Source organism: Engystomops pustulosus, chromosome 2 (assembly GCF_040894005.1).
Source record: "Engystomops pustulosus chromosome 2, aEngPut4.maternal, whole genome shotgun sequence".
Taxonomy (NCBI): domain Eukaryota; kingdom Metazoa; phylum Chordata; class Amphibia; order Anura; family Leptodactylidae; genus Engystomops; species Engystomops pustulosus.
The window spans coordinates 184,961,417-184,969,368 of record NC_092412.1 but is presented as its reverse complement, the minus strand read 5'-3'; the positions used below and the strand labels follow the sequence as shown (position 1 = coordinate 184,969,368).

The following is a 7,952-nucleotide window of genomic DNA, read 5'->3' as shown; positions in this document are numbered from 1 at the left end:
CTGTCACTGGGGTTATTGTACCTCATAGCCGGGGCTCCCTCCAGGACCATGGACCTTTGTCAGCCCGCCACAATCACCTGGCAGCAGAGGTCAGAGTACTTCAGCAGATAAGCGGCACAATGGGCGATTATTGGCGAGGCTCCGGCACCGCACGGGTTACACGCCCTCTGCACATTATAGGGGCCTCTCTCCCTCACTTCCCTTTGATGTGTCCCTCACGGGACAGGAATGTGCCCCCTCCCCCAGTGCACAGGGACTGAGCCATTTCCTGCTGCTCCCAGTAATAGGGTCTGTGAGCATCATATGGACACGGGAACAAAGGGCTTTTCTTCGCCTCCCTCCTCTCACAGAGCCATTGTTCATTGTTTTCCTGCGGCTGCTCTGGGGCTTTTGTTAATTGTTTGCTGGACACACACCCAGACGCGTACTCTTCACCAGAGGACACACACAGACATTACATGCACGAGTATATCTCATGTATATGCCATGTATATGCCATGTAATAAGCTGGCATAGGGCAGCGCACAGGCTCACGTGACGCCCCCTCCGTAGTAAACGAGACACGTGTGGGCTCCTGTCAGGGGCAGTGAGTGCCGCTTGTTTTGTGGGAAGCAGTGCACACAGTGCGGGCGATGCGCTGCTGATTGGTAACTCCGCACTCACACAGCAGGGGGCGGGCAGGAAGCGGCTACTCCATCCCAGGAGAGGCACACACCCACACGATCACAGCAGCAGGCAAGACACGGACTGCACAACACACCCGGCCGGGGCTATGACAGGGACAGCAGCGGGCGGACTCCGGACCAGTGAGTATCCTTGTCCCTGCACTCGGCTGATGTGGTCGGTACAACTTTTCTCCTGCACACGCATGTAACTGCCTGAGTTTCCAGTGCAGGCTCCCCGGGACCCCCGCAGCTCCCTCATCCCCCTGTCCCTACAACTCTGCAACCAGAGCTGTCACTTTTACCATGGGGAGGACCTGGGCAATGGGGAATACCAAGGGCTTCACCTCCTGGCACTGGGGTCCTCAGGAGTGGAGACCTGTATTTTGGGTGAATGTTAGTGTGTTTTTGTGTAATATACATAAATATATTTTCCTCCTCACATGACTCCATAGTGCCTGATGTAGCTGCATGTCACTGCCAATATATGACCGCAGTTTTTGTTCAAATCTGGAGAAGTTGTCCCTGTCAGTAGGTGACATAGATGATCGCAGGGTTTCCAGTGGTTCTCTACCATGTTATTGATATGACTGCACCTACATGCAAATAATTGTGAATTCTATAATAATAGTAGATTCACATCTTATCTGTGTCAGAAATCTTGCTTTTTTTTGCCAGCAGTGTCGCCTGTACACAGAGGTGTTGTGTTCTTCTTAAAGGGGCTGTCATGGTCCGGCTCCTGGAGAGTTGGCATGCAGCCACTATTGCTGGCTCCTCTGTGTTGATGTAGCATTACACAGAGTCCATTGAAGCCAGTTGTAAAATGTTTATTCAGCATTTTCCATTGTGGCACACTGGCATCACCCCATCATGATAGACAGTGGCATGTGTTCAGTGTTAATGTATGTTTTAGAATATCTTTGGCAGCCAGAAACTGTGTACCCCACATTGTGCCCCTTAATATGGCACGTTCAGGGCCCTGCTGATGTGAGGTGTCAGAGAATACATCAATGATGTCATGACTAATGTTTACAGTATAGTGACACACATGTTTAATAACAATTGACTTATGTTTACTGTAGATATGAGGTATAGGCTTGTGTTCTCCCAAGTAGTAATTACAGCTTCTACCTATCTATAGAAGAATGCTATCCTGTGCCATAGCTGTTTTTATTCTTACAACTAATTATTTGTGTATTGATACTTTGCTCACTGCTCATCCTGAAATCTGTATCCACATATCTGCTTTATGTCCTCATGGGTAGCATCATGGAAGTTTATTTATACTACCACTACTTCACGTGTATTGTGGTGGTGGAAGTTCACTTCAAATATCCTTAGGGATATAGCGATGGAGTTGTTACCATTCCACATACACAAAAAGAAGCCATGTAAATTTTAATGAATGGTGGGATTAGTTTTCCATGAAATGTGCGCTGGGTGCCCCAACTTTGCCATGATGGCATTGAAAGAATGATTGAAAATGCTGGGGCACTTAGGATGTCTACGTATATGATACTGTTTCCAGGATTAGAAAAACATGAGAGCTTGTGTAAGTGTTATTGCAGTTCAGCCTTATTCTCTTCAATGGAACACAACCATACTCTACTATAGCTCAAGGCATGCGTACATATACACCAGTGAAATGACAGCATTTCATGGGAATATTGGGACAGAATTTGGATATTTTGGCATAGCAAACCTCTCCCACTGATTTAGAAACTTTTATACAAGGTTATTATTAATGATAAAGCACAGTTTTCTGTATACATGCTGTGAGATATACTTTTTCTTTGTAAAGAAAGGGGCTTGACCTTATATCCGTATTATTGAAATGTATGTATCATCCCATTATGGCGCTGATGCACACACACACAACGGGCTGGACTTGTTATACAGGGTTCCCCTCCAGTCTAATAAGCTGCACACTTTAGGAACATCATCAGTAGACGTGTATAGGAACATCATCAGAAGTGTATAGAAGAGTCTTTATTCCGTAGAAATCCTTGGTGGAATTGTGTTTATCTGTATGATGAATATGCGAGATTCGGTTATTGGTAACATGACAGATGTGGGAACCAGCTGCGAGGACGGCTTTCTCTGTTCACTATATATTGTTCCTCCTAATAAGGGAGATGAATGAAGGCTATAGAAGAATATACAACATTGCATAAGACCTTTCAGAACTATTAGCAGCTGTCAGAGGCGCTCGCTTACAGATCATGTAGGAAAAACACGATGAATATGGTTTCTTTTAGAAAAACCAAAAATATGTATCGTTGTCAGATTTACTTACTGTATATATCAAATTTGGACCAATGCCAGGAGGTAGGCACACAATGTTTCTATAGATGACTGGTAGGGCCTAACTTTACTATTGATGCCTTTAGGAAACAAGTTAGCAGACAGGACAACTACTGATCTCAGGATTCATCATTTCTAGTTTTAGCTGGAGAGGTTTCTACCATGTAATGGAAGTTATAGGACAGTGATGGCGAACCTTTTACAGACCAAGTGCCCAAACTGCAAACCAAAGTTCTTGTAATAATCCTAGAGTGCCAACATGGCTATTTAGCCTAAAATTACCGACAATACCGCTCTATAAGGGACATATAATACTGCCACATGATGAACATTACCAGTACAACAAGATAAATACCACAATACTGATAATAAACAGACCACTAAAGAAAGTCCAACATCACCAATTATATCACAAAGCAGGAAAAAATACAGTGAGGAACACTACCCCCATCCACTGAGGAATACTACCCCCATCCACCGAGGAACACTACCCCCATCCACTGAGGAATACTACCCCCATCCACTGAGGAACACTACCCCCATCCAGTGAGGGACACTACAGCCATACAGTGAGGAACACTACCCCCATACAGTGAGGAACACTACCCCCATACAGTGAGGGACACTACAGCCATACAGTGAGGGACACTACCCCCATACAGTGACGGACACTACACCCATACAGTGACGGACACTACCTCCATACAGTGAGGGACACTACAGCCATACAGTGACGGACACTACCTCCATACAGTGACGGACACTACCCCCATACAGTGAGGGACACTACACCCATACAGTGAGGGACACTACACCCATACAGTGACGGACACTACAGCCATACAGTGACGGACACTACCCCCATACAGTGAGGAACACTACCCCCATACAGTGAGGGACACTACCTCCATACAGTGACGGACACTACAGCCATACAGTGAGGAACACTACCCCCATACAGTGAGGGACACTAGAGCCATACAGTGAGGGACACTACAGCCATACAGTGAGGAACACTACCCCCATACAGTGAGGGACATTACAGCCATACAGTGAGGGACACTACAGCCATACAGTGAGGGACACTACAGCCATACAGTGACGGAAACTACAGCCATACAGTGACGGACACTACAGCCATACAGTGAGGGACACTACCGCCATACAGTGACGGACACTACAGCCATACAGTGACGGACACTACAGCCATACAGTGACGGACACTACAGCCATACAGTGAGGAACACTACCCCCATACAGTGAGGGACATTACAGCCATACAGTGAGGGACACTACAGCCATACAGTGACGGAAACTACAGCCATACAGTGACGGACACTACAGCCATACAGTGAGGGACACTACCGCCATACAGTGACGGACACTACAGCCATACAGTGACGGACACTACAGCCATACAGTGACGGACACTACAGCCATACAGTGAGGAACACTACCCCCATACAGTGAGGGACACTACAGCCATACAGTGAGGGACACTACAGCCATACAGTGAGGGACATTACAGCCATACAGTGAGGGACACTACAGCCATACAGTGAGGGACACTACAGCCATACAGTGAGGGACACTACAGCCATACAGTGAGGGACACTACAGCCATACACTGAGGGACACTACAGCCATACAGTGAGGGACACTACCCCCATACAGTGAGGGACACTACCCCCATACAGTGAGGGACACTACAGCCATACAGTGAGGGACACTACAGCCATACAGTGAGGGACACTACACCCATACAGTGAGGGACACTACCCCCATACAGTGACGGACACTACCCCCATACAGTGACGGACACTACAGCCATACAGTGAGGGACACTACAGCCATACAGTGAGGGACACTACAGCCATACAGTGATGGACACTACACCCATGCAGTGACGGACACTACCCCCATGCAGTGACGGACACTACAGCCATACAGTGACGGACACTACAGCCATACAGTGACGGACACTACAGCCATACAGTGACGGACACTACAGCCATACAGTGACGGACACTACCGCCATACAGTGACGGACACTACAGCCATACAGTGACGGACACTACCCCCATACAGTGAGGAACACTACCCCCATACAGTGACGGACACTACCCCCATAAAGGGGCAATATGAAAGATTGTTGAATCCAATTTGGGTTTGTAGGGCACAGTATGTGTTGTGGGGTGGAGTGGGGGTTGAGGGAATAGCAAAGTTACAGGGAATCAGGCAGGTGAATTTGCCATCAAATCACCACATATGACAGGTCTGTGGCCACATATATATAAAGCTCTGGGCACCTGTGCTATGCTGTCAGTGAGGGTAGTGTGGTGCACCCCAGGGTCACTGGCAGCATGGCACAGCAACAAGAGATCTGGGCCAAGGGCAGTATATATATATGGCCATGAATAGCTGTCACACAGGGCAGTTTGGGACACTAAACAATAAGGACCTATAGTTGTTTAGTGTCCCAAAGCTGCCTGCCTGCTGCCTGTGACATACACACAGAGCAGCTCCTGCCCTTCTCTCTCCTCCTGCTGCACTTATCTTTACTCGGAGCTGGCTGATGCAGTGTACTCCGGCAGTCCTGTCTCTCTCCTTGTGTTCCCGGGCTGAAGGGGGAGTGGAGGAGGGGGAGGGGCGGGCACTGATGCAGCCTTCAGTGAGAGAGAGAGCGATCAGCAGCTTTTCCTGCCTGCCGGGAGTTGTAAGGATTTATGTATAAACGGCAGGGAAGATGGTGCGCGTGCCCACAGAAAGGGCTCTGCGTGCCCTCTGTGGCACGCGTGCCATAGGTTCGCCACCACTGTTATAGGAGTTTCCTGTTCCTGGGGAATGACTATCCTCTTATTGCCACACCATTAATGGTCTATCGGGTTACTGAGGGTCCTGACTTTATACACTACTGGCAGGCCATGTCTCTATAGGTTTTTTTTTAAATTTTTTCTCTGCTTACTGCTCCCTCGCGCCCAGGACATGCCTGTGTAGCCAGTCAGTGACCATGTTGGGCCACTGTTTCAGCTGGTGATTGGCTGAACAGTCATGTCCTGTGTGTAAATAGGACTCATGGGTGGTGGGGGATGGGTGATGGAAGTATGATTGCTTTTATTCTTTAGTCCCTACCTTGGCCTTTAAAAATGGGAATCTGCCAGAGAAGCTCTTGAAGATTTACATAACCCAAGTTAATGATGAGCTGTGAACCTAGTATGTTCTAGGAGCAGAATTATTAAAAAAATTCCTGGATGCTTTTGTATAATATATGCGCCATTGGAAACTAATGAGAAAAGCAATCTAATTCAGAATAAGGGGCACATAGAACACCAGGTTGTCACCTTATTCTTTTTCCTTTTGTGGTTGGGGTAAAAAATATTGAGGTAGCACCGTATTTGTAAAGTTAATGACATTTTCTGTGGCTATAATACCTAGCCGTGACAAACTAGATGGATTTTTTTTTTCTTGTGACCTTTGTGTTGTAGTCGCCTCAATGCAACTGCATTCACCTCAATGACTCGAAAAGCAACATAACACGTCTTGTATGTCTGTGAATGAAATGTGAGAAATCCAGAAATTTGCAGTTTTTCTTACTGCAGAACAGTTTGCAGAAAAAAACACATAGAGCATTTAATGGCTATATTCTCTGTTGATAGAAGTCTATGTACTTATCCTATGAACAGTATGGGGGTAAAAAATGTTAAACATATGTGTTCCCATATATACATCAGACATTGGTGGACACACATGTGTTTGTCTTCTTTCTCGAGGGATACCATTGTAGGATTACAAGGAACTCCTGTGACATGGAACGGCAGGTGTGTCATGCGGGGTGGTGAATGGGAAACAATAGGGGGAGAACTTGGGCGAAATAATTTTAATGTTAATGTGCCAAATTATATAGTAAAATTCTTGCTCCACCACTTGCGTCTTATAATATTAGCACAAGTATCAAAAAACAGCTGAAATAGTCTGCTTTCTGAGTCAATTTTATTTTATTGGGATCCAGAGCAGTTGAATGAAATGCTACAGATCATAAAATGTATGTAAGGGATTTGGAATTTACAATACTCCTTTACAGGTGGTCCTCTACTTAAGAACACCCAACTTACAGACGACCCCTAGTTACAAACGGAGCTCTGGTAATTGGTAATTTACTGTTCTTTAACCCTAGGCTACAATAATCAGCTGTAACAATTATCACAGGTGTCTGCAATTAAGCTTCATTGTTAATCCTGGTTCTTATGACAATCCAAAATTTTTAAAATCCAATTGTCACAGAGCCCAAAAATAATTTGCTGGAGTTACAATGATAAAAGATACAGTTCCGACTTACATACAAATTCAACTTGAGAAAGAACCTATCTTGTATGTAACCTGACTGCCTGTATTGTATTTTATAGAGCATTTCTACAATAAAAAAACAAATGCATTATGCTACTTTTGTGGAGGTCTTTACAGTGTATTCACATGTAGCAGTTCTATTACAGAGATGTCTGCTTCTACCAATTTCATCCAAATGGGGCCTACAGAAATCAATACGCTTGCCTCCAAAGCATCCACCTTCTGATATGGATCTGGCTCCAAATTGCAATGATCTACACATCAAATTTGCCATGTGTGAATACTGATTCCTTTTTCTAGTGAAGGAAAAATGGTGGAAACAAGCACTGATCCACGTAACAATTATATATATTATTTTTTAAATTATATTATTATTATTTTTTGTACCTAGTGCGCAAGGAAGGAAAATTTCTGCCTTGCAGCGCTGGGGTCCTGGGTTCAAGTCCCACCCAGGTCAGCATCTGCAGAGTTTGCATGTTCTCATCGTTTTTGCGTGGGTTTCCTACGGTTTCCTCGCACACTCCAAAACATGCTGGTAGGTTGTTTAGATTGGGAGCCCCATTGGGGACAGGGACCAATTTGCCATGCACTGTGCAGTGCTGCGTAATCTGTAGGCACTGTATAAATAAAGAATTATTATTA

At 45.6% G+C, this 7,952-nt stretch overlaps 1 protein-coding gene across 3 annotated transcripts in view; it reads left to right on the top strand.

Moving 5' to 3' along the window:
- Positions 1-224: 224 nt before the first annotated feature.
- The window catches only part of SOX13 (SRY-box transcription factor 13), a 31,588-nt gene continuing 23,860 nt past the window's right edge, over positions 225-7,952 (top strand). Inside the window, exon 1 of one of the 3 annotated variants that reach the window (XM_072137579.1) lies at positions 225-806. The gene's annotated coding sequence lies outside the window, so the exon portion shown is untranslated. The remainder of the gene's footprint in view (positions 807-7,952) is intronic. The other 2 variants (XM_072137578.1, XM_072137576.1) reach the window with 2 other exon arrangements.